Source organism: Gorilla gorilla, chromosome 12 (genome assembly GCF_029281585.2).
Source record: "Gorilla gorilla gorilla isolate KB3781 chromosome 12, NHGRI_mGorGor1-v2.1_pri, whole genome shotgun sequence".
Classification (NCBI taxonomy): Eukaryota; Metazoa; Chordata; class Mammalia; order Primates; family Hominidae; genus Gorilla; species Gorilla gorilla.
This window is the reverse complement of record NC_073236.2, coordinates 139,045,915-139,073,278: the sequence shown is the minus strand read 5'-3', so window position 1 is coordinate 139,073,278 and position 27,364 is coordinate 139,045,915. Positions and strand designations below refer to the sequence as shown.

Sequence of the window (27,364 nt, the reverse complement as noted above, 5' to 3'; positions counted from 1 at the left end):
CAAAAGACATATATAATCCTGAAAAAAAGAACGAGGGAAATATGATGCCGTGAAAGGTGGTACTGTGTGCTTCAGCACATCCGTTTTGAAGAGTGGTTCTCAGCCTGGTGGGCTTCATTCCAGTTCATCTTCTGCACACTGGCTCACATGCTAATGCTGACCATGCTTTCTCAGTAATGAGTGTTCCATGAGCCAAGGAGCAAAACATATTGTAGTGACCACTATAGCAGGTATGTTCCAAGATAAAGGCAACACAGACTATCACTGCAAAGAATTTTATAAGCAAATTGTGCAACACAAGAAACTGTTAAAGCAAACCAAATTATTGAGAAATGTCATTACAAACAGATGTGTGAAACTTCTATGCTTTAAATTATTACAGATGAATGATTTGCAGTCTCATCTGTTGTCTCAATGCATACATGCATAGACAGAAATAAATCTCACTGGCTGTCCAGTGTTTTTATTTCCTGAATCTGACAATCCCATCGGCATGGCAGCTTCTGCTATCTATGCATTTTCTTACAATTCATCAAATAATAAGTCTTGCATCCTGTGTCCTGGTGTGACTAGTAATTTTGGATACATTGATAACATTACATATGAAAAAAGCATAGAGGTACCAGAAGACTGGTTCACCCAGCAGAGGCCTGCCCTTTGCTCTGCTCTGAACACACAGTGGGACACCGATGGCCCTCACTTCAACAGGGCAGTGCTGGGTCGAGACGGGGCTGCAGTTTCAGTCAAGCTCCATCCATCTCTTTTTTGCTTCATGACTAGGGTTTTCACTGAGAATCTTGTTCCCTGCTTTTCTGAGGTTGGACTTAGTTCTGTAGCCTCTCCTCTCCCTGTGATAGTGTCAGGGTTTGACAAATGCCCTGAGAGTCTATCCTGGTGCACCCTGGAGGCCCCTGGAGCAAGCCTGGAGGTTCAGACCACAGGTCTGTGCAACGCTTTGTGTTTTCCCATCCTCCAGCAGTGGCTCCATGCCAGGGTTGCTGTGTAGAGAACGGGTGGAATATCTCAAACCAGAAGGAAAGAACACCTCAGCCTACTGCACACTGAGGCTCTAGGGCTCAGTCTACCGCACATCGAGGTTTAGGGCTCAGCCTACTGCACATCGAGGCTCTAGGGCTCAGCCTACCGCACATCGAGGCTCTAGGGCTCAGCCTACCGCACATCGAGGCTCTAGGGCTCAGCCTACCGCACATCGAGGCTCTAGGGCTCAGCCTACCGCACATCGAGGCTCTAGGGCTCAGCCTACCGCACGTCGAGGCTCTAGGGCTCAGCCTACCGCTCGCCGAGGCTCTAGGGCTTAGTCTACCGCTCGCCGAGGCTCTAGGGCTCGGTCTACTGCACATCGAGGCTCTAGGGCTCAGCCTACTGCACATCGAGGCTCTAGGGCTCAGTCTACTGCACATCGAGGTTCTAGGGCTCAGCCTACTGCACATCGAGGTTCTAGGGCTCAGCCTACTGCACATCGAGGCTCTAGGGCTCAGCCTACTGCACACAGAAGCTCTGGGGTTCAGCCTACTGCACACAGAGGCTCTAGGGCTCAGCCTACTGCACACAGAGGCTCTAGGGCTCAGCCTACTGCACACAGAAGCTCTGGGGCTCAGCCTACTGCACATCGAGGCTCCAAGGCTCGGCCTACCGCACACAGAAGCTCTGGGGCTCAGCCTACTGCACATCGAGGCTCTAGGGCTCAGCCTACTGCACATCGAGGCTCTAGGGCTCAGTCTACTGCACATCGAGGCTCTAGGGCTCAGCCTACTGTACATCGAGGCTCTGGGGCTCAGCCTACTGCACATCGAGGCTCTAGGGCTCGGCCTACCCCACACAGAAGCTCTGGGGCTCACTCTACTGCACACTGAGGCCCTGGGGCCCAGGCTGTTGCTCTGGGGCTACACACCAGTGCAGCCTGGGATTGCACTGAACGCTGCACGTGACTGTAACACAATGGTGAGCATTTGTCTATCTACATGCCTTCTTCCGGAACACCTCCTGAAGAACCTGCCAGAGGCTGTTTTACAGTTAACCTTTTAAAACATAAGTGGAAGGAGTACACTCTAAAATAAGGATAAAAAGTATCGTAAATACATAAACCAGCAACTTAGTCATTTATTATCATTATCTAGCATTGTGTACGGTGCATAGTTGTATGTGCTGGACGTTACAGTTACCGCATCGCAGCCTTGTTTACACAGCATCACCACAAACAGTGAGCAATGTGTGGCACTCTGGCGTTAGGACTGCTGTGTCACCAGGCACTGGGGAATTTCGGCTCCATGATTATCTCACGGGACCACCACTGCATACGGGGTCTGTCATTGACCAAAACGTCCCTTTTCAGTGAGTGAGTGTATTTGTTTTAAAACTCTCAAAAATAGCATGTTTTTAGAAAAACCAGCTAAGTGTAAAATAATTGAAGTTTTTTATTGGAACAAAGTAATCACATTTGAATTACATTAATTTGTTGCATGTCATATTTTATTTAATTACATCTAAAAGCATTAGTATTAATAAAAAGTGTTATTTTGCTTAAGGTTATATTAAAGTAGTGCTCTTTTTTACACAGTTATTATATTTCTGTCTTATGGCACCATTTGGTAATTTAATAGTCTACCTCATCTGTTTTTTATTAAACAGACATTAGATGTATAATTGCTTAAAAGTAGACATTACTGGAAATAATTAGCTAAGAATCGGGCCCTCGGCCTGACCAAAATCTGACTCCACTGAAGCTCTGAGCAGTTTTGTGAGCTCATGTTGGCCTCTGTGAAGCTCTGAGCGGATTTGCGAGCCCACGTTGGCCTCTGTGAAGCTCTGAGCAGTTTTGTGAACCCATGTTGGCCTCTGTGAATCTCAGCGGTTTTGTGAGCCCACATTTGCCTCTGTGAATCTCTGAGAGGTTTTGTGAGCCCATGTTGGCCTCTGTGAAGCTCTGAGCAGTTTTGTGAGCCCACATTCGCCTCTGTGAATCTCTGAGAGGTTGTGTGAGCCCATGATGGCCTCTGTGAAGCTCTGAGCAGTTTTGTGAGCCCAGGCTGGTCTCTGTGCACTGTGCTTCTGCTTCCATCTCACCCCAACAGCTTTTGCCCGACGGCGTTGAAGGACACAGCAGCGTGTCCCAAGGCCACAGCCTCAGTGGTAGGTAGGTGGACGTTGTTTGTTAGTTCAAGTACCAATTTTCATGAAAAGCAAGTCCTATCTCCTTCCGTGAGTTTTCTAGAAAATCACATACTGAATCATGATTTAGCTCTAATATTATTAATGAGACAATAATAAATAAAACAGTGGTCATTTAGGGTCTATACTGTGTTTCCAGCACCGGGAAGTTCACACAGATTAAGTAATTGTCCACATTCTGAGGTAAGCCCCCCCCACACACACGTTAGATAACACAGCGTCCAACGCTTAGCCAAGACCACAGCTCAGAATTAGGGTCTAATATAAATCACCAGAGTCCAGGACCTGGTGCTCTTCCTACCACACTGCACCAACAGCCAGAGCTCACCCTGTCCACAATGACAGCCTGGTGTTTGATGAGTGTCCGCAGGTGCACAGAAACACGGGCCGTGGGACAGTTCCCAGAAATGTTCACAAGGGGAATAAAAACACAGGTTGTGGGGCATTTCCCACGAGTGTTCACAAGGGGAATAAAAACACAGGTTGTGGGGCAGTTCCCACAAGTGTTCACAAGGGGAATAAAAACACAGGCTGTGGGACATTTCCCACGAGTGTCCGCAGGTGCACAGAAACACAGGTCATGGGACATTTCCCTTGAGTGTTCACAGGTGCACAGAAACACGGGCCGTTGGGTGTTTCCCAAGAGTGTTCACAGATGCACAGAAACACGGGCCGTGGGACATTTCCCACGCGTGTTCACAAGGGGAATAAAAACACAGGCTATGGGGCATTTCCCACGAGTGTCCGCAGGTGCACAGAAGCATGGGCCGTGGGACATTTCCCACAAGTGTTCGCAAGGGGAATAAAAACACAGGCTATGGGTCATTTCCCACGAGTGTCCGCAGGTGCACAGACGCATGGGCAGTGGGATGTTTCCATGGGTCACCTAATCCCAGCCAAGGTGGACAAACCTTCCTGAACAGAATGGGTGTTGTCAGTGTGGAGAAGTATCCACAGGCTACAGCCGCAGAAGCTGCTAGATGGCTGGGAGGCGTCTCCAGGAAATAAATGGGGTACCTGTTAGATAGCACAGGATCTCTGAGAGCCCTCTGACTTTACTGAACACACTATGAGCAGCTAGGACATTTTAGTGCAGCTCGCCTGGGCTTGTGAGGGCTGCTTTCTGTCCAGATCCTGCCTGCTGTGAAGAGTCATTGGCTGACTCAACAAATATTCCTTGTAATAGTTGGCTCAGGCTTCCATAACAGAAACCCACAGACAAGGTGACTTATATGACATGGATTTATCCTCTCCCAGTTCTGGAGGCCAGAAGCCGAAGATCAAGGTGTGGGCAGGGCTGGTTCCTCCTGAGGCCTCTCTCCTTGGCTTGCAGCTGCTGTCTTCTCTCTGTGTCCTCAGGTGATCATCCCTCTAGGTGCAACTGTGCCGTCATCTCCTCTTCTTATAAGGACACCAGTCATATTGGATCAGGGTCTAGTCTGTGACCTCATTTCAACTCGATTACCTCCTTAAATTCCCTGTCTCCAAGATAATCACTTCTGAAATGCTGAAGGCTATGACTTTAACCTACGAATGGGGGAAGAAGGTGAATTTGGCCCCTAACATAGATGATAACACAGGTTCATGGCTGAGAGAGATGGAGGAGAGAAATGGACACAGCCCTGGGAGCTCATGTCCACACAGGGAACCTCAGTATGGGGTGGGGGCCAGTGTGAGGGGTGAAGGGTCAGATGTGAAGCCCCCTGCCTGCCAGGCAGCAAGTGCCCTGAGTTGTGCTGCCTGGAGGAGGATGCACACTGGGCCACTGTGGCTAGGCGGATCTACCATATTTGAGAACATTGGTCCAAGAGGTCCAATTGTGACCTCTTGTCTGGAGGTGCAGGTGCACCTCCAGTAGCAGGGTGTGTCTCAAACGGGCCTGGCCTCATGCTGGGCAGCGTCCAGCCTCTCCAGCCTCATTCCACCCAGACTCTGCCCTCATGCCCAGTTTCTGAACGTGGGCACCGTCATTCACCACTTCCTACCAATGAGGACTCTACGTTCTTCCCCATTGACAACAGAAGGGACATCTTTAATGTGCTCCTGTATCTCTCCTTTGCCTGGAAGAGCCTCCTAAATGTCTGTCTGACATCCCCAAAGGTCTGTCAATGCACAGCTCAGATGACTCTCTCCTGATCACTTTTCCAACGTGACTTCTCTGGGAAAGACACATCAATTACTTTTTGGCTCCTAAGCATCATGGTTTATTACACAATTGAGTCATATATTAAAATACTAATGATAAATATGTGCCTGTGTGTGTGTGAGTGTGTGTGTGTGTGTGTGTGTAGGGGCAAGGGGGTTTGGGAGGAGTGTGCATGTGCGCATGTGAGTGCATGTGTACACCTGTGTGTGCATGTGTGCCTGTGTGTGCATGTGTGTACATGTGTGTGCGTGTGTGTACATGTGTGTGCGTGTGTGTAGGAGCAGCCTGCCCAGTTCATGGGTCGATGGCACCGTGGATGTGGAAGGCTTGGTGTCAGGCCCGTGTGCAACGCACCCTGCTGCTGGAGGTGCACCTGCACCTCCAGATAAGAGGTTAAAAACATCCAGCCCAGCTGCCAGCCTGGGGCCCTGGGCAGAGGCCGGTGGCTAATGTGTTAGACATTCACCTAACACATTTTGGTAAGGGGTGAAAACAATTTATTGTACCAGTGACTAATCTATTCCTTGCTCATTGTTAATTCAGCTCAACTAAGAAAGTTCATGGTGGCGGGAGGCCCAGGTGAGGGTGGCCATGGGGACCACAGTGGCTTCTGCCTGGAAGGTGTTGATGATAAAAGCCGAACAATAAAATTGTCACAGAGGTTCTTAGCCAAATATGAGTGGCCATGACCCGTAATGCAGCACTGAGGTGTCCTCAGATCCTGTGCTCAAGGTGGTCGGGCTACAGTTTGGTCGTGTACCTTTTAGGGAGGCAGAAGTTACAGGTTTACACTGGTTCAGCCCAGAAAGGTGGACATCTCAAAGCAAGGGCTCACAGATCACAGGTGGATTCAAAGATTTTCGGAGTGACGATTGGTTGACAGACTTCAGCTTTGCCTAAAGAGTGAAGTCGGCAGAAAGAAATGCTCCAGCAGAAAGATAAGGGCGTTGTGGAAACCAAGGTTCACGGTATGGAGATGAAGCCTTCAGGCAGCAGCTTCAGAGAGAATCGATGGCAAATGCTTCCTATAGGACCTTAAAAGATGTCAGGCCTTAGTTAAATCTCTCCTGGATCAGAAAAGGGCCTAGTAAGGGATTCTCCACAGAATGCAGATATTCCCGGCAAAAGACGCCTTTGCAGGGCCATTTCAGAATATGTAAGGGAGATATAGTTGGGGTTAATATATTTTGATTTCCTTCAGGACCTGCTATTTTTCATGTGATGCTATGCCAGGGCCAGGTTGGAGTGGGGAATCTGATTACTACAAGGAGTCTGTTTGGCTAGTGTTTTGATGTCTGCTTTAGCGCTAATGCTGGTCAGCTGGTCCTGAACTCCACAGGGAGGAGGGTATAATGTGGTCTGTCCAACCCCACTTCCTGCCATCATGGGCTGAACCGGTTTTTTGAATTTTTAAGGGGGGATCCCCGTGGCAAAGAGGGGGTCCATTCAGTTGGTTGAAGGACTTAGAATTTTATCTATTTTACAAAGGACACCAGAGGCTCTTCTCAAACAGAACTGGCACTGCCTGACAGGCTACCTCTCATGAAGCCGGCATCACAACTGAGCACATGATTTTATTCAGTCCTCTCAGGAAAGAGCAGTTTTGTTTCACAGATGAGAAAACCAAGCCAGGGAGAGCTTCATTTACCTCTCCAAGGTAAATACCTGGTAGCTGCTGAACCGAGAGTGTGGGCAGAGGCTTTTCAAAAAGTCTTGAAGCTCTCCAACACTGTGAGACATGGATGCGCATGAGGCACCTTCCTACGTACCGAAAGGGAATGTGCAGTGGAGGGGGAATCCCAACATCGTCTTTGGAAAGAGCAAGGGACAGACCAGTCCTGTAGGACCTCCCTCCCACCACCTTCACCCTTCTCTTCTCTCTCTCCTGTCAGCATCTGAGTTCCTTCCTTGGTCTGCCTGCTTCCCCATGGTGGGGGTGGCCCACCCGCCTCAGCCTCTGGCCGTCACTCCCGGGAGCTGGAGCCATGCCCGGCCAGCCGGTCGTCCACCCGATTCCTGCTCTTCTAATCCATCCCACACAAACTGCTGCTGGATGGATCTCCCAGAACAAACCCTGTGCTCACACCGCAGCCAGACCTAAGGGCTCCTGCAGGCCACAGAAGCGTTTCCCTGGGGAAGGTGGCTGCCACGAGCTTCACAGACAGGCATAATCACATTCATCTCGGAGATACTCGTGTAAGACTCGGTGTTGCTGAAAACACACGTGTGTGTTTGTTAAACTCTGGGATTACAGGGATTCTTTAAGTTCCTAACATACATGATGAATATCCAGGAGAGAATCAAAGACTCACTTGCTCTTTCCCAAAAGACCTGATCACAGAGTCCTTATCTCCTGGTAAAAGAAACACCATTGGGCAAATGCTGAAACGCTGGTTTACAAGACGCCAGTCCTTATCTCCTGGTAAAAGAAACACCATTTGGCAAATGTGCTGAAAGGCTAGTTTACAGGATGCCAGTCCTTACCTCCTGGTAAAAGAAACACCACTGGGCAAATGCTGAAACGCTGGTTTACAGGACGCCAGTCCTTATCTCCTGGTAAAAGCAACACCACTTGGCAAATGCGCTGAAAGGCTGGTTTACAGGACACCGTGGCTTGAAGGTGCCCCCAATGTTTGTGTGTTGGAAACTTCATCCCCAGAGACACGGCCTTGGGAGGTGGGAACTCAGAGGGGCGAGTGGGCCGTAAGAGCTCTGCCCTCAGGAAGAGATTCATCCTTCATCGCAGGAGTGGGTTTCTGATTAAAAAAAAAAAAAAAAAAAAGGGATAGGGTTCTCTCTCTCTCTCTCTCTCTCTCTCTCCCTCTCCCTCTCTCCCTCTCCCTCACTATGCCCATTAGGACACACATAGGCTGGAAGAGAAAGGATGAAAAAATACATTCCCTGGAAACGGAAAGCAAATGGGAGCAACGGTGGCCACACTCATGTCAGATTAAATGGACATTAAGTCAAAACTGTAAAAAGAGATCAAGAGAGTCATGATGTGAGGTTGAATGGGTGGCTTCATGAAGAGCATGTAACAACTGTAAATACATCTTTACCAGCGTCAGAGCATCTAAGTATATAAGCAAATGTTAGTAAATCTGAAGGGAGAGGCAGGCAGCAAGTCAATTAAGTAATAATATTGAGAGGCCTCAGGGGCCCACCCTCAGCAGGGGGCAGACCATCCAGGTGGAAAATCAATGAAGAAGGATCGGCCTTAAACTACGTGTCAGGCATCTGGGCTCACTGGCCCATTGAGACCATCCCATCCAGCAGCAGCCAGAAACATGCTCTTCTCTAGTGTCCCAGAGCATTCTCCAGGATAGACTGTACACTGAGGCACAAAACAAGTCCTGCCTGATTTAAAGAGACCAGAATTACATCAAATACCATTCCCAGCCACAGTGGTATGAAGCTAGAATCAATAGCGGGAGGGATTTCAGAAGATCCGCAAAGGCGGGGAAATTAAACACCTTACTTCTGAACCACCAGTGGGTCCATGAAAACATTATAGAGGACATTTAAATACATCTTGAGACAAATGAAAATGGAAACACAACATATTAAAATCTATGGGGCACAGCAAAGCAGTTCTAAGAAAGAAGTTTTTAGCAATAAACACCGACATCAAAAAAGAAGAAAGACGCCAAATAAACAGCCTCACGTTACACCTCACGAAACCCGGGGAAGCCAGAACACACTAAGCCCCCACTTAGCAGAAGGAAGAAATGGTAAAGGCCGGACAAGGAACAAAGGAACCGTCTTCATACCTCGCCACGCCGCATTCCCTGTTTATGAATGTTGATTATTTATTTTGTAATTGATCCCTGGCAATTTTCTATCATCATTCCTCCTTCTTTGTGCCTGGAGACCCGATGTTGAGTCACCAACCTGCCTTCTTTTGTCTGCCTTGTATCATGTGGCTCCGCCTTTTGCATTCACTTCCTGGGTCTCATTTCCTGAGGATTTCCTGTGTGGAACACACACATGGGTTTTGTTTTGCAATCTCACAAAATATACTTTCTTCATTAGATCAATGAATGGAAGCATGGTTAACTATTTCGTGTGATACAGTGTCTTCCTTTGGTCCTTTGGTCACAGAAGGAGGAAAACGGTTCTCCCTGACTGTCCGGCCCCTCTCAAAACTTCATGTGGGACACTAGGTCAGGGTGGGGGCTGAGGGGTTTCCACACCAACCACTCTCCATCTCCCTAAATACCAGCTGGGTGTCCTACAACTTAATTCAAGTCTGATGCTTTCTACCTGGGGTTAGCCCAGACCCCTGGGCTAAAGACTCAGCCCCACAAGGTTGCCCCTCTTCAGATGCCACTCCCAGGATCAGTGTCCCTGGTTACCCCCACGTCTGTCCAACTTGGCTCCAGACTGGGTCATCAGCTGTGTCACACAAGCACTACACTAACGTCAGGTGTTAACAGGAGAATGTGGGTGTGGGACATGCAAACACGCTTTCCAATCTGTGCAACTTTTCCGTAAATCTAAAACTATTCTAAACTTGTTTTAAAAAGTGTACTCTTGAAGGTGCTATAGGATAGATAAAACACTTCAGAAATATCAATGAATACACAGTCTATTACAAATTGATGTAAAATTTTTAATTCTTTTTTGTAAGCTTGCTACAAAATTGTAAATGAGCTAGTGGTAAGCTTTGGGTTTATCATTATAACATACCGACAGAATCTCATTTTATTGCTAGTTTTTGCTTCCTGTCTCCAGAGGCTGACAAAGAAAAAAGGTGAATTAAAACTCTTGAAGGTACGTAATTTTCCATACATCACCAAGCAATAAAAACATCAGCAAAAAATTAAAGATTGCAATTTAGTCTAGCTTTATAACTAATACATGAGAAGTGCATTTAAGCAATTTAAATTAATAGCGCGTCACAGCAATAAAGCTGTTGCTTTTTTTCCTAAGTCAAATATATACATTTTATAATAGTGCTTAGCTTTTTAGCATTCTAATATACAACTTTTAAAATCACTGTGGAATTGCATCCAGATAAGGCTGCATTTCTCCTCCCCCAGGAACTTCCTGCTCACCTCCCTGCCTAGCCCTGTGCCCCTCACCCTGGGGCCCCAGGCTCTTCTCTTCTCTCTGGCACTGATTTTCTGTGACCTTTGCTCTTCTATCCTATCCTTGGGCTGCAATTTACTAGATCTATTGAATTAAAATTTTTCTCTCCTGCAAAAGCTAACAGGTCAAGCAAAAGAAGGAATGCTCAGGCAAGTCTAAGTTCAGCGTGCTTGTGTTTCTCTCTGCAGAGGCTCACACGTAGCACACACTGCACGCGGCACAGCCATGTGGACTCAGCCCTCACCACCACCTCGTCCTTGGGCCTCAGAGGAGCTGCAGGACCTCCCCCCAGCCTGAGGAGAGTTAAGGACTCCTGTCCAAGAACATGTCAAAAAATTGAGTTTTAAAGATCGAATTGGCTGCTATTCATGATGCACGGACTGGCAACGAACCATCCAAGTATACCATTCACAGCGTACCACCCATACCACCCACAGCCTACTATCCAAGCATACCATCCACAGTATACCATCCACAGCATACCATCCAAGCATACCATCCACAGCATATCACCCACAGCGTACTATCCAAGCATACCATCCACAGCATATCACCCACAGCGTACTATCCAAGCATACTATCCACAGTATACCACCCACAGCGTACCACCCTCAGCATACTATCCAAGCGTACCATCCAAGTGTACCACCCACAGTGTGCCATCCACAGCACAGATAGGGCTTCCCCGGGCAATGCCCGTGGTCTGTTTCTGCAGGCAGCTTGGGCGGGAAGGAGGAGGTGACCTGCTGCAAGCTGGCAGGAAATCGGGTTCATCCATTTGTGCTGCTGTAACAAATGCCAGGGATGGACAGTTGCCAACGACAGAGACTGATCTCTCCTAGTTCTGAGGCTGTGAAGCCCAAGATCGAGGCACCTGCAGGGTCAGTGTCTGAGGAGGGCCTGGGCTCTGTTTTCAGGAGGGCGCCTGGAGCTGTGTCTCACATGGAGGAAGACAAGAAGGGCCAGGGCCGCTGGCTTCAGCCTCTCCTATGAAATCACTAATCGCACTCACAAGGGCTTCACCCACTGGCAGGACTTGATCCCCTGTGAAGAGCCCCCTGAATGCCATCATGTTGGTGCTTAAGTTTCAACACACGGATGTGGGGGGCACATTCAGACCACAGCAGATAACATCAGTAGCATTCATGTTTGACATGGTTTAGCTGTGTCCCACCCAAATCTCACCTCAAATTGTAAAAATCCCCACATATTGTGAGAGGGACCTGGTAGGAGGTGATGGAATCATGAAGGCAGGATTCCCTCACACTGTACTCTTGGTAGTGGATAAGTCTCACAAGATCTGATGGTTTTATAAAGGGCAGTGCCCCTGCACACACTCTCTTGCCTGCCGCCACATAAGACATGGCTTTGCTCTTCCTTCCTCTTCCACCATGATTGTGAGGCCTCCCCAGCCATGCAGAACTGTGAGTCCATTAAACCTTTTTCCTTTATAAATTACTCAGACTTGAGGGTGCTTTATTAGCCCAGGACAGACTAATACAATGTTCCTTTACTCTTGTGGGCTAAAGCCCAGGGATGTTCTCATCCTGCCAGCTCGAGGTGGCTGGGCCCCTCCTGACGGGTGGCTGTGAATCTCCTGTTTTTGTAAAGCTGACCTGTTTTTAAGTTCAGTTTGGTGACCTGGCACCTGGCACAGGTGACTTCAATCTGCCTAGTCTGCCCAGGTGGCGCCTAGTACAGGAACTCAGTACAAAACAACGGCCCCCTGTAAACCGGAACACTCTAATGCGTGAAGTAAAACACTCCCTTGCAGCTGACGTTTAGGGAGGCAAACCAGGCCCCAAAAGTGACATTTCATTTTGCTGCTGGCATTGAGACCACGTATTCAAGCTTCAGGTTGAAAATTCAATTTTAAATGTACGCCCTATGTCATTTATGGCACTGTCATCAGAAGACTCTGGGTCTCCCCCTGAGGTTAAACTTTCCTCATCTCCTTCCAGAAATCCAATGTTTAATGCTTTGAGTGTGAGGATACAGTAAAGAGGGGTGGAGACAACAAAAATAACAAATTGTGCTCCCTGCTGTTGAGGGGTTTGAGGTGTGGTTGTCCTTTCTTAAGGGAAAATTTTGCCAAGATATGCAGCTTGTGATTTGCAGCTCTGTGTGTGTGTCTGTGTGTGTGTGTGTGTGTGTGTGTGTGTGTGAAGGCTGCCATGACAAAGCACCCCAGAAATTCATCCTCTCACATCCCAGGGCTGGAAGTCCCAGATCCAGGTGCAGGCAGGGCTGCTTCCTCCTGAGGCCTCCCTCCTCAGCCTGTAGACACCGACATCCCCCGGGGCCTCACATCCTGAGGCCTCCCTCCTCGGCTTATAGACATCAACATTCCCCGGGGCCTCACAGGGTCCTTCCTCTGTGTGTGTCTGTGTCCTGATCTCCTCGTCTCATAACGACACCATCCTGTGGGATTGGGGCCCACCCTCATAACTTCCTATTACCCTAATCCCCTCTTTCTAGGCCCCGTCCCTAACTGGAGCCCCATTCTGAGACACTAGGGATTAAGACTTCAGCCTATGGATTTGGGGACATGATTCACCCTGCAGGACTCTGGCTTTTCGATGAAGGCTGAGAATTTGTTTCCTAAAATGTGCCTCACCGCAGACTCTGCACTGTGATATCTGCGTTTATCGCTTCAAACATAGGAACAGTACAGCTAAGTAGCAGCTGCCACTAAATAGTTAAAACTCAATCCAAAGTGTTCTGTCATTCTTAAAACAGATATTTTATACACCGAAGTGTAATTTCTGGTCCCCTCTATTAGTATTACTGGCTCATTCCTTCTGGAAATTGACTCATTTAGAACCAATGGTGGAAAGTGTGGAACAGAAAAACCAGCAGCTTGGCAGGTATGGTGTGGTTTACCCTTTAGCAATACAGTTTTCTCAACCAGACAAAAAAAAGGGATGACATTAATGCTGAACATATTTACCACAAGCTAAAATTAATCCTTTACCTTCTTTGCATATATGTGTATTTATATTAAACTCAATCTTAGCACAAAGGCAAATACACTGAATAAAGTATTAATTTTTAAAGTGGTTGATGCGTATTTTTCTCCTAAAAATAATAAATACATGTGCAGTTTTTAGACTTATCATAGTCTGCCAAACAGAAAGGAAGATGTTTGCATATTTCTCCACTATCAAAGGATTATCTCAACAACACCAAATGGGAGAGTGTGTAGCTCTCAAAGCGCCCACGAGCCTGTCATCTCCCACTTAAATATCTTCCCGTGAAACAGACAGAAGCATTTGAAAAGAGATCCTTCCACTGCCACTGTGAGTTGGATCGAATTCCCATACATTTGGGAGAGGAAAAAAAACTCAATTTTATCTGGATTTAAAAATCCAATGCTCACAGCACAAGCACAGTCAACATAACATCTTTCTTTAAGCGCACCATCTACACTGGCTGTGATTTCACTGCCCCTGTGGCCTACATCTGAGTCAGGCTGTTTATTCCCTCACCAGGAGCCGGACGGACTGTGCTGCCTCCAGCTGCTGTGGCTTAGAAATGTGCCGACAAGAGGAAAAATCGCCCAAAACGCCACCTTTAAGGGATCCTGAGAGAGCCGTGGACCTTCATGAAGAAACACTTTTCCCCAAAACAATAAAAAGGTATCGACCCATTGCTTTTTGTCATGAATGTTCTTTCAAAATGCTGCAGGAATGAAGCTCTGAGTAATGGAATCCTGATATCAATTCTAACAGGAATAGCTAAATAGTTGAGGGTTTTCAAAATCAATGGGAAAAATTTATAAGATGAGAATCTTGTTACAAAGAAAAAAAAAATAGGCATCTAAATGTTGAGAAACATTGGAAGGTCTCGCAGTCCAAAACCTCGACATCAGAACTGACTGAACATTTGTACAAAGTGAAGTTCCAGGAGCTGCCCCTTTAGAAAGGCATCCTCCCTCCCGGAGGAGCTGTCTCCACACTGCACCCTAATGCCGGCCATCCCCAGCGCCTGTCTCTGCCAGAAGCCTCTCCTTCACAGCACTGCACCTTTGCAACCTGCACCCACCCTCTCCCCTGGACCCCCACCCACACCCTCCACCCTCTCCCCTCCGTGGCACTGGACCGTTCCTCTGGCCATCAAAGTCCCCTGCTCACCTGCCCCCTCCACACCAGCCCCCGGCTCTGGGGCAGGAGCATGATTGTTCATTGATGTGTCTGGGACCACTGACCACATCTGACGCACAGTGCCACCAGGCGTCGCCAAGCATCCCCAAGCACCTGTGGAGTGCTCATCCCTTAGGGACTTGTTTCCTTACCTGTTACAGGAGACCCAAGAAACTTCAACAGTCCTGAGATTCCATTAGAAACAACATTTCCCTAAAAGGGGGCATGTGGGGGTTCTGAGAGTCCCATCATCAGTTACTGGAGCCCCCACCTTATTCCTCAGCCCCCACTTTATTCGTCAGCCCCCACCTTATTCATCAGCCCCCCACCTTATTCCTCAGACCTCATCTTATTCCTCAGCCCCCTACCTTATTCCTCAGCCCCCACCTTATTCCTCAGACCCCATCTTATTCCTCAGCCCCCTACCTTATTCGTCAGCCCCCACCTTATTCCTCAGCCCCCACCTTACTCCTCAGCCCCCACCTTATTCCTCAGACCCCATCTTATTCCTCAGCCCCCTACCTTATTCCTCAGCCCCCACCTTATTCCTCAGCCCCCTACCTTATTCGTCAGCCCCCACCTTACTCCTCAGCCCCCACCTTATTCCTCAGCCCCCCACCTTATTCCTCAGCCCCCCACCTTATTCCTCAGGGCAGAAATGAGAACATGGTTTTCCATTTCCCTTTTTGTTACTCAGGTCACATAATAATCACTTATATGGCAAAATTTCAGATGCAATTAGAGAGTTTTCAATCCTTCCCCCATTGAATTTCAGATTGGTGAGGTTTTTGTTCAAATTTTCCCTCAAAATTAGTTGTTTAAAGATTTGCGCTAGCTTGGTACACTCACATGTCCAAACATTTACAGGAATGTCTGCGCATTCCTGCGCTCTCTTGAGAGAGAAGCAACAAAGAACCTGAACGATAGAAATTAACATGCACATGTAAAAGAAACCGGCATCTTTGTGCCACACTCAGAACGCTGGAGGAGCCTGGATCGTCTCCTGTAACTCAACAAACCTCACTCCTTCCTGGGAAAAGCGTCTCCAAATGGCACCAGCATGGGACCAATCTCTCAGGTGCAAAAAAAAAAAAAAAAAAAAATATATGACTTTCCATCTTTCCCTGCACACCCCACCTGCAGGTGCCATTGACTGCTTCATCCAGACAATCCCCCGATTCAGCCTGCCTCATGGCTCCACCAGCCCAGGGCACCCTCCTCAGCTACCTGGACCAGGTGGAGCCTCCCTGAGGGTCTCTGTTTCCTACACACACACGCGCAGGAACCCAGGTGAGTGAACGTGAGGTTTGAATTGTGCCACTCGAGTGCTCAAGCCCCTCCCAGAGTTTTCCGAGACACGAGCCCCTTCACGCCCCGCAAGCCTCCCTTCTCGGCTTCCACTCCTCGCCGTGGCGGCTGCTGAACCTCCCTTCTCCCACCCCCGGGCGTGTTCTTCTCACAGTTACTGAGGGGCCAGCTCCCTGGATTCTCAGGTTTCCTCTCCTCCAACATCCCAAGCACTGAATGGGAGGTTGAGACACTTAAATGTTCTCCAAGCCAGGCATGCAGGCAGCTGTGTGTCTCACCCACACGCTGACATAACTGATGAGGGCCAGGACATCAGCCGAGACAGCGGGTGCACGGAAACCCATGAGAAAATGCTGGGCTTTCCTCGAAGTGTGAAACCCTGGATGCGTTCTGAAATCCCCAAGGATGCTGAGAGCCACAGACGTGTAGACGGAAAGAAATCAAACCATTCGCGTTGCTGATGGAGGGAGGAAGTGCGCTGCAGCCCGCACCTGCCTCCCCTGATGCCGACAGCAGGACCGGCACCCTCGTTCTCTGCAGTCACACTCCCCATGTGAAAGCGTCTCCTGTGTTCTTTCTTCTGGGATGCCATTTTCAGGCCAGCCCCTGCACAGGCAGTGCGGTGTGGTCACTGTGCTCCACTGATCCACTGAACGGGGTTTTATAAAAAGGGCGTGTGACTCAGGTGGGCAATGACCTGGCATCCCAGCCTCCAGGAAGAGCCCTTCTCCATGTTTCAACAGCCGAGCGATACAGGGATGGAGCGATGCTGCTCTCTTTGGATGTTCTCCCCATGTTTCTTCTGCTGTAGAATTTGTCACAAAGGCCCCAGTACCCTTTGGGAATAAGGTAACTCTGCCGTCTGCACCCCATCTATCCCTCAAAGCTTCAACCAAAGGGAACATCCTCTGAGGAGTCTCCCCCAACGTCCACTCCCAGGGGGACAGCGGCCTCGAGCGTCCAGCCTGCAAAGGCATCCCCACCCCACCACAGCCACTGGTGGCCAAGGATGCTTCAGTGGTGATGACTGCCTGGGGAGACAGGGTCTCAGTAAACGCCTGTTGAATATAACTCAACACAGTGCAGGTGCAGAGGCCCACACCTCCCCAGCCCTCCACCTCCCTTCCTCCCTCGATTCCTTCCTTGCTCCCTCCACCTTCTCTCTCCTTCCTGCCACTTGTCCCTTTGCTTCCTTTCTCCTCTCCTACGGACACCAGGACCCAGTTGTTCGACAGCAGAAGGGAACTCCACCTTCCGACTTTTCCACACAACACAGCTCCTGCATCTCAGAGCTCCAACTCCATCAAAGGCCTCAAGAAAGGAGCTCTGGGTGGCCAGGGTGCTCCTGCTCCAGGCATGCCAGATGGTTTGCCAACAAACAGGATCTTTCAAACTTTCAAACCCCACTCCCTCATCTTAGAAATGACTGCACTTCACCTGGGCTATCTGCCCTGTTTCAGGGCAGTTGCAGAGCTGGTCACCAGGTCATGAACCTGAGCTTTGCCTTCATTTAACCTCTGGGAGCATCAGGTCCCTTTACTGCAAATGTGGATAAGAGCCATTCCTACTCAGGTCAGGGTTAATCATCACAAAACCCTTTGGAAATTTCCCATTGTTCAAGAGAAATTGGACCAAGCCAGTCAAGTGGACTAGGCTACACGAGACCACTAAGTGGACCAGGTTATACGAGACCACTGCAGCGGAGGAGAGGTGGATTAGGCTATGGGAGACCTCACCCCCCTGCCCCCACTGCCCCCAGTTGTCCTTCCCTGGTGCGCAGCCCATGCCTGGGGGTCCAGCCACACCCTCCCTGCCCCCAGCCATCCTTCCCTGGTGCACAGCCCAGGCCTGCGGGTCCAGCCACGCCCTCCCTGCCCCAGGCGTCCTCAGTTCCCGTCTGAGCTCAGTGTCCTGTCTCTGCTGTGAAGCTGTGTGGCCATCAGCAAGGCCATGTGGGGACTGAGAGTGGAAGTGGCTGCCATTCCCAGTTGAGGGCCAGACGCTCAGGCCGACCCTCACCCCGAGAGCCCTGGTGGGTTCTTCTGGGTCCTTAAGTGGAATCCCAGACTGTCCCCAGCATTCAGGTCACTTGCAGATTTTACTTGTTAAACTCATGGCTGCCTTTTGAAACTAGACCTGTTGTTTCTTTTCCAGTGAAGAGAAGCCAGCGTAGGGTAGGGAGAGAAGAGACGCCTCAGGGGTAAGGCAGGTACCAGACAGTGTGCAGGACCCCAGGAGCCCCGTGCAGCCCCGGCCCTCGTGGGCTGATGTGAGAGTCAGGAAGGGTCTGAGATGAAGGAGCGAGGGGCCCCAGCCTCCAGGCCTAGGGACGCAGGTGTGACACCACCAGCCAGCTCCAAAGCCTGGGGGCCAGGTAGGTGGCATGACAGTGAGATGGTCCAGTGCCTGCGTGTGGCTCCCACCCATGCCCACTTCCTAATTTCCCAGACTAGTGGCTTTGTCACTGACACAGACAAGGGCCAGAGGCAGGTGTGGCAAAGATTACGGCGCCGAGGTGGGAGATGACCCTGAGGGTCCCAGCGGGCCCAGTGCAACCACACAAGCCCTTGAAGGCAGAGGGCAGCTCTGATCGGAGCAATGGGGATGGGGATGTGGCTGACTTTCAAGGGGAGGAGGGGCCGTGAGTCCAGCAGGTAGCTGGCCTCGGACCCAGGGGAAGCAGGAAGAGCCACTCCCCAAGCCACCAGGTGGCCCTGCCCACACCTGGATTCATTTAACCCCATGAGACCGTGTCGGACTCCTGCCCTCCGGAATTGCCAGCTAATACATTTGTGTTGTTCAAACCACTGAAGTTCATGGTCAGATGTTATGACAGCGAAAATAGCCTAATACACTGTGAGAAAGTGGAGAGCACACGACGCCTCGGGAAAACACCTCCTTGGCTGCTAAAGCAAAAATAGAAATCCAATTTAGTCATGAACTTACGGTTTTGAGAGAAGCCATAAATATAAATTTTATATGAAATACTACAATTTTTAAATGCTGGGGGAAAGCTTTAGGATAAATTAGTCATGATAAGAATCAAACTAAACACATTTGCCAGTAGACTCTTCTGACAGGCCATTGCTTATCAAAACCAGTCAGTCTTCTGACACTGGTTTCAACCTCTGTTATCACTCCTGGATTTTTCTCCTCTCAGGAGACACTATTTTCATTTAAATACACATAGAGCCTCCTCTATGAAGCACTTCTTTTTGTAACTGGGCATAGCTGTCAAGGAACTGGAAGCTCTCCTAGAGAAGGTTCTAACGTCCTAGGAATTAAAATACTTGTCACACTTCGAAGAATATTTAGGAGCAATCGCAGGGGTCTGAGGCGGTGTGTGCTGCTGATGGGAGGAGGGCAGGGCAGAGCCTCCGGGAGGCTGCAGAAAGGAGAAGTCGTCGGAACTCCAAGCATCAGGTGAGCCGCGGCTGGAAAGAAATGCGGATCCCAGATCTTACGGATGCATCTACTTGAAGACACTCACCTAACACGTTTTAGTAAGCATACTGATCAGAACTGATTTAAACGGGTAACATTTTGAGTAATTATCACATCTGGCAGATGTCATATTGCTCATGCCCCTGAAGATGAGCCAGCATTCTCTTCCTGCACACAGCATCCCTCCCCGGGACCTCTTCGCCTCCCTGAGGGCAGTTGCTGTTTAGATAAACACCTACATGCTTTGAGGCCTAAACACACACACGCTGGAAATGACCTGCTTCCAACCTGTCCACCTATTCTCTTGACCTATTGGCATTAACAATCACTGAATTTTCACTACTGTGGAGCGGGGTCATGAATTAAACCCTTGGCAGGAGCCAGCGTTTACTTTAGGTCCAGCCCTGCTCTGCAAATCACAAAGGCCGCAGCAATCCTGAGCCATTTCCTGGTTACCTGAGGTTGATTTCCAGCTGGAAACGCATCTCAGCTCAAAGTTCCCATCTTTCCCATTCCTCACTCTCTCCGCAGTTTCTCTATTTTTCTCCTGGGCCAGTGAACAAGGCTATTCCCATCCCAGGAGGGAGAACCTCATGGCCTCTGCCCCTCCCCCGTCTCTCCCTGTGGTTGGTGGGAAGAAGAGGGAAGTCACACTCACCCAGCCCCTCCCTGCCTCCTCCACAGTCCCCTGGGGCGGCCTCACTGCTGACATCATCAACGTCGCTCCAGCCGGGACCGAGGCCGCACGCACACCCTCAGCGGAGCTTCTCCCCTTCATCCACGATGTCTACATTTTAGATTGTTTGATTTTAGCCACACATTAATTTTTGGCAAGTTCTTGCTAGACAGCCTAATAAACTAGAACTGATAAAACCTGAGGTGTTCTGACTAAAACCTGAGGTGACTGATGCTAGGTGGCGGGAAGATGCGTCTTCTCCCCAGAGTCCCCACCGCAATGGGGACCTGAGGCTGCTGCGTCTTCTCCCCAGAGTTTCCACCACAATGGGGACCTGAGGCTGCACAGGTCCCCTCAGGCCCCATACCCTGACACCCACCTGTCCACCTTCCTCTCTGCCTCCAGCCCTTTCCTCTCTGCTGCTCTCTAGGATCTCCACTTAAGATTCTCCAGTTAGCATTCTTCCTCCAGAACAACCTTCCCTGGCAACTCCTCGCTCTTCCCAAGACCACCTTAGGGACCTTCGTACACAGCTCTCCGGGAGGGAGCTCCCAGCAGGCAGCAGCTGAAGGCCTGGCAATCCTCCCATTCTCTCACCCACAGGCCCCAGACGCCGCAGGGTGAGAACTTGTGATTATCTTCACTTGGATCCCAAACCCTCAGCAAAATGGTTAGTGCCTAACAGGCGCTTTTGAAAGGGGAGTGAGCAGATAAAGAAAGGAATGTGTTTACTAAGGAAAGAGCCTGGTGTGTCTGCAGGTCACACACCCCAAAGTGCCACAATCTGTCTCTGGTGGAGGCTTCGACGGTGTGTTCTTCGAGTTCATTTACCAAGATTCCTCTGGCATTTTATTGGCCCTATTTCATGAGTAGTGAAACATGAAATAAAATGTCTATTTCATGAGTAGTGAAACACGAAATAAAATGTGAAATGGACAGATGTTGTGGGGCCCACCCTCCCCACCTGCAGGGACCTCTCATCCCAGGCCTGTTTCACGGGGAAGCCCTGACAAGTTATGCCACTAAGACGCAGCACGTAGGCATACCGTCCAGCTCAGGGATTCAAAGCGTGTGACACACGGCACTGTCACTGTGCGAGCACCTCTCACTTGTAACTGGATTCACATGCATCTATGAAGACTGTCTCCACTCAGCACAAAAACTGCACTTTTTATTTATCCATGTATTGCCCCTTTTTCCACAGAATCTTTTTTCCTGTTTCAATGAGCACTAGTTGGTGTTAAAATGAAGGTCAAATGCATCTTTCCTAAGGTTTTCATTAAACTTAAACATGTGGTGCACAGTGTCCACAATTTAAAATTATGTGAAACCAATTTCCCTAGATACTGACTTTAACTTGAAAGAAGAGAGCTCACCCCATTTGATTTTCATGCAGGAAATGGAATTGAGAGATCAGGTACTCCCCAGTAATTGCTTTCCAAAGCAGCTGTGAGAAGCACCCCGAGTGTAAAGAATAGTTCTCAATGCACGCAGCTACTCTCAAATCAAATACTGATCAGGTTGCAAAAACTAATTTTGAGTCCAACTCTATTCCTAAATAAAAAGAAGAGAGTTCACATGTGTCAGAATTCTGGCAGCGTATGCTCTTTCAGTCTGGGAGCTGATAAATCTCACCTGGTCAAGTGGGAGCCTCTGGTGTCTGAGACGGCAATGGGTGAGCCCTTTGTCTAGACGGCAGGAGCAGGAGCCAAGATTTACACGTCAGTGCCTCGATCCAATTTCCATGTAAATACACTGCATGCGAGGTGCGTGGACTCGGGCGCTCTGAGGTAAACGCGCCGCCTGCGAGGTGCGTGGACTCGGGCGCTCTCACGTACTCGGGAGCTCTCACGTAAACGCGCCGCCTGCGAGGTGCGTGGACTCGGGCGCTCTCAAGTAAACGCGCCGCCTGCGAGGTGCGTGGACTCGGGCGCTCTCACGTAAACGCGCCGCCTGCGAGGTGCGTGGACTCGGGCGCTCTCACGTACTCGGGAGCTCTCACGTAAACGCGCCGCCTGCGAGGTGCGTGGACTCGGGCGCTCTCACGTAAACGCGCCGCCTGCGAGGTGCGTGGACTCGGGAGCTCTGAGGTAAACGCGCCGCCTACGAGGTGCGTGGACTCGGGCGCTCTGAGGTAAACGCGCCGCCTGCGAGGTGCGTGGACTCGGGCGCTCTGACGTAAACGCGCTGCCTGCGGGGTGCGTGGACTCGGGAGCTCTGAGGTAAACGCACTGCCTGCGGGGTGTGTGGACTCGGGAACTCTGCAGCTTCTTTCAGCTCCAGTTTCCTTGTGGACAAATGAAATGTAGTAGCCCCCACTCATCCTCACGGGGCACATTCCAGACCCGGTGGGTGCCTGGGACTGTGGATGGCACTAAACCCGACGGCCGTCAGTCAGAACTTGTTTATCCTTAAGTCTTCCACCTACACATGCAATACCTGATATGGTTTGGACTTGTGTCCCCACCCGAATCTCATGTTGAATTGTAGTCCCCAGTGCTGGAGGTGGGACCTGGTGGGAGGCGACTGGATCAGGGGGGCGGATTTCCCCCTGCTGTTCTCACGAGGGCGAGTGAATTCTCAGGAGATCTGGTTGTTAAAAATTGTGTGGCGCCGACCTCCTGTGCTCTTCCTGTGGTTATAACTTTTGCAGTTTGAGGTGCAACAGCAAAACTAGCAGGAATTTCTTTTTCTTTCGATGCAATTTCAGAGATAGAAGATTTGTTCTTATGGTAGATATTCGCAACCTCAGCATACAATTTTTTCCTTCTTAAGTAGAGAACTTTCACCTTTTCACTTAAAGGGAGCACTTTACAGCTTCTTTGCCATCTACAAGCTGCCAGCCTCACTGCTGTTCTGATCTGGAGCCTTTGTTAAGCAAAATAAGGGCTGCCTGAACTCAGGCACTTGTGATCTGCATCAGTGGACCTGCTGACCCAGGAGAGCTACTAAGCCACTAACAGGCATGTGGTGTGCACAGCATGGATCTGCTGGGCAAAGAGATGACCCGGTCCTGGGCAGGATGGAGCAGGACAGTGCAAGATCTAGTCATAATGCTCAGAATAGCATGAAAGTTTGAGACCAGTCTGGCCAACGTAGTGAAACCCCGTCTCTACTAAAAAAAAGTACAAAAATTACCTGGGCGTGGTGGTGGGTGCCTGTCATCCCAGCTACTTGGGAGACTGAGGTAGGCGAATTGCTTGAACCTGGGAGGTGGAGGTTGCAGTGAGCCGAGATCCCGCCACTGTCTCAAAAATAAATAAAAATAAATAAATAATAAAGCCTATAGAAGCAGTCTTTCTGCAGCCCCAGGTCCTGCTCACTCATGTTCTCATCCAGAAAACATTCTGGAGCAGCCACTTCGTGTCTGCACGGTGCAGGCAGGGGTGCAGCTAGGGTGCAGGTGTGCAAGGCATCCACACCCCGCTGGATGGTGCAGACACAGACGTCAGCCACTTCCCCACGGGCCACCTGCATGACTGCTCATGGCAGGCTCCTAAACTGGAGTCTCTTCTCCGCAAAAATTGCATGTGCCTGCCTAGATCTTAACAGGAAAAATAATAAAACTTGCTGGTCAAAGTTAATTTAAAATGTCTCCATTAGTGTAGAAAACACTCACTCTCCACCTGCTTTATTTATCCTAATATTAGGTGCCCTCTGACTTTCACAGCCTGACATTTTGTGGTTAGGTTATTCCTGTGTACTTGTATTTTGTGTTGACTAAACCAATATAATTCAGCAATGCTTCTTGGGGAATGTGTGACTTCATTTTTAAATTGATATTTTCCCTGACTGAAAAACCTCCAATACTCAACAAACATGCCCTGAGCTCCCACTGTAGCCTCCGAGCCCCATAAGCTGGGGGCGTGTGAGATGCCAGGATCTTCCTGTCCTGCAGAAGAGGATGACACAGGTGGCAGGAAGACGGCGCCGGGATCTTCCCATCCTGCAGAAGAGGATGACACAGGCGGCGGGGAGACGGTGCTGGGATCTTCCCGTCCTGCAGAAGAGGATGACACAGACAGCAGGAAGATGGCGCCTCCAGGATCTTTCCGTCCTGCAGAAGAGGATGACACAGGTGGCGGGAAGACAGCACCGGGATCTTCCCATCCTGCAGAAGAGGATGACACAGGTGGCGGGAAGATGGCGCTGGGATCTTCCCGTCCTGCAGAAGAGGATGACACAGGCGGCAGGAAGACGGTGCCTCCGGGGTCTTCCCGTCCTGCAGAAGAGGATGACACAGGCAGGAGGAAGACACAGGCAGGAGGAAGATGGCACCTCTGGGCACCAGACCCCGGATGAGAGGACTGCACACCTCTTCCCGTTGACATCCGCCTTGAGAAGAATACGCACCCCACGCCTGTGCAGAGGCCCTTCCTGGCTTTGTCACGATTCTCACAAGCACATTCGGATGGCACCGCTCCTTCCACGTGTGTGAGATTCGCGGACCTCAGCCCAGTGCAATATGAGCCCGAAATAACCACTGCTGCTGCCACCAGTGAGGTGTGGGATTTTGGCTGCTGCAGCCTGGAGAGCCAAGTCCCTCTGATGTTCTAGGGCCAATGGATGCCACTGGAGGGGATGCAGGAGACAGACACAGGGGCTGGTCCAGTGGCAGTGAGTGCCCGGCCCTAACAGTGCAGGGCGCCTGTCACCCCTCAGGGACTGGAGATGCACCCAGGGAACCTCAAAGGCAAGAACAGGACTGAGGCCCCAAGGGCAGCTGTGGGGACGTCCAGCCCAGCTGCCAGCCTGGGGTCCTGGGCAGAGGTCGGTGGCTAAAATGCAGAGATGCAGGGCACAGCTCAGCAGAAAAGAGCCCTGATGACATGGCCCGTGATCGGGAGGGCGGAGGGTGATGCTCAGAGCCCCAGGGCCCAGCCCCCCTCCTGAGGACTGCGTGGCAGCAGGGGTGGCAGAAGGAGGAGGCACGAGGGTGTGGGCACTGGCCGGGTGCCAGGCTGAGAGGGAGCCACAGCAAACGCCCCTTGGCTTTGGCATGGGCAGGACAGCCAGGCCCCGCCAGGATGGCCAGGATGGAAGGTGCTCTGGGTGGCTGTGGTCTCCAGCCTTGATTCAGCAGCTCTGATCCTCCACACACAGGCCGGCTGCGTGCGCCTTGGGGAGGCCGCTTCCTGCTCCCTTTGGCTCTTCCAGAAGGTTCAGACGATGAGCACTGCCACTTACTTTAAAGCCTTTAATAAGCATCTTTGAAAATATGCTTTTTAAGAAATGGATAATTAAATACTTCCCAGACCTAGAAACACAAAGACTCAGCAGAGCACCTTGGAATGACCCAGGCACGAGCTTCCTGCACCTGCCAAGTGCCTCTTCCACGATGCCCAGCTCCTCCACTCGGGAAACCCCTTCCTCCCATCCTCCCCGGACCCCATCCTGAGGTTTCACTCCTTTGCACGGAGACATTTTGAAACCAAAAGTCACAGTTTGTGCACAGTGATGGAGAAGCTTATTATTACCTGCCCTACATCAATTAAATGTGTCACAGTTTGAGGCTTCCCATTAAATAATTTCTGTCCCAGGCTAAGTTCTACTTCAGGAAGTAAAGTAAGAAAGGGCATTTAATTCCTGTCTATGCCAGCATTACAACCACACAGAGAGATGCAAATTGATTTCCGTCTTCACGTGGAGAGTCTCTCGCTGGTTTTTCAGAAAATGACCTTCCATTCACTGACATTCTCAAAAGACATTAAATAAAAATATTTAATCAAAGAAAAAATGGTTATGAATGTGGCTGTAAACCAGCATTTCAGGATAACACTTCATAACCAGTTCAAGACCTGACAAACTTATTTCTTTGTAAACGGACATGAATTTTTTTTCCAGTTGCATTGTAAAATGGCCATTTTTTTTCTCAAGTACCAAATTTTTTTTGTGAATTGGTTCAGGTTGCTAATAATGCATAATAACTAACCTGAATCATAAGGAACACCACCTGGCCACAGCCCCTCCTTTAGGGCTCTTTCTGTCACAAGCGGGAGCCCATGGGCACCGAGGTGGCCTCTGACCGGGGGCCTTTTCGAGTTCTCACTGCTCACAGTGCACACCCGGCAGCCTCCTTCCCACCTGAACTGCGGCTCCTCCCTGCAGCATCTCAGCAGCCCTGGTAAGCCCGGGCTGAGGCCAAATACACATGAGAAAGTCAAGCTTGCATGGTGGCAATGCCTGGAAATCAGTTGTTTCTAGAAAAGTCCACAGTGAGTGAGCAGATGATGCCAGGTGTCCCACAGTGAGTGAGCAGTAACCCCAGGTGTCCCACAGTGAGTGAGCAGATGACCCCAGGTGTCCCACAGTGAGTGAGCGGGTGACCCCAGGTGTCCCACAGTGAGTGAGCGGGTGACCCCAGGTGTCTCACAGTGAGTGAGCGGGTGACCCCAGGTGTCACACAGTGAGTGAGCGGGTGACCCCAGGTGTCTCACAGTGAGTGAGCGGGTGACCCCAGGTGTCACACAGTGAGTGAGCGGGTGACCCCAGGTGTCTCACAGTGAGTGAGCAGGTGACCCCAGGTGTTTCCACACACAGTTAGGCTTGTGGTTTTGAAAATACGTGCATTGGCTCTAACATGTAGCAATGCACTTCATTCAAATCATCATCATTTACAGGTTTACCATCTACCCTTAGACCTCTTCTGAAAACCAGAGAAGCACCCATGAAAGTGGGAGGTTTTACTATGGGAGGAACCGTGGTGTTGCCCAGGAGCCCTGCGGCGTTCACCTTTACTCAGTCCCTCACCTGCCGTGCCTGACACCCGCCAACAACACACACTTGGGACCAGTCCTGCTGCCCTGTCACCCGGCATGGCTGACCCTGACCAGGGCCTTTTCCGAGCTGCTGTAGCTCGTCTCAGCCCAACGCCACTGGGAGACATTGCAGCACATCTCTCACCTTCGACTGTGGAATATTTGAGGACAGGCCTGTGACTCAGCGGATCATGGCTGGCACTCAGCACAGGGGCTCATTCTAAATGCAAGAAGGGGCACACCAGGGGCGTGCCCAGCCCCTCCTCTCACCAAGCGCAGGTGGTCAGCACGACTGCATGGAGCCCTGTGTGCACTGGGACGGGCTGAGGGCTGTCACCGCACCACAGCCGAGGCTCGTGTTTACCGCATGTCACTGGACGTGCATCCCCTGCACAAGTCCACGTTCACCTTCTATCCATGGTGACTCCCATTTCAAAGCTGAGGCTCCTGGCGAGCAGAGGTGAGGCAATTTGCATGCAGTGATGTCACAGCCGGCACACAGCGGAACCAGGAGTCACGTGCATGGGCTCTGACTCCACAATGCCTGGGTTTCCCTCTGTGCCCTGTGCCCTCCTCCGAGTTTATAAAGCCCAGCTCTGGGTCGCTGAGC

General features: G+C 50.2%; 1 long non-coding RNA gene across 1 annotated transcript in view; it reads right to left on the bottom strand.

Moving 5' to 3' along the window:
• The window catches only part of LOC115932956 (uncharacterized), a 79,315-nt gene extending 52,297 nt beyond the window's left edge, over positions 1 to 27,018 (bottom strand). Inside the window, exon 1 of the long non-coding RNA XR_010130087.1 lies at positions 21,632 to 27,018. This is a non-coding gene — a long non-coding RNA (uncharacterized lncRNA). The remainder of the gene's footprint in view (positions 1 to 21,631) is intronic.
• Positions 27,019 to 27,364: the final 346 nt, after the last annotated feature.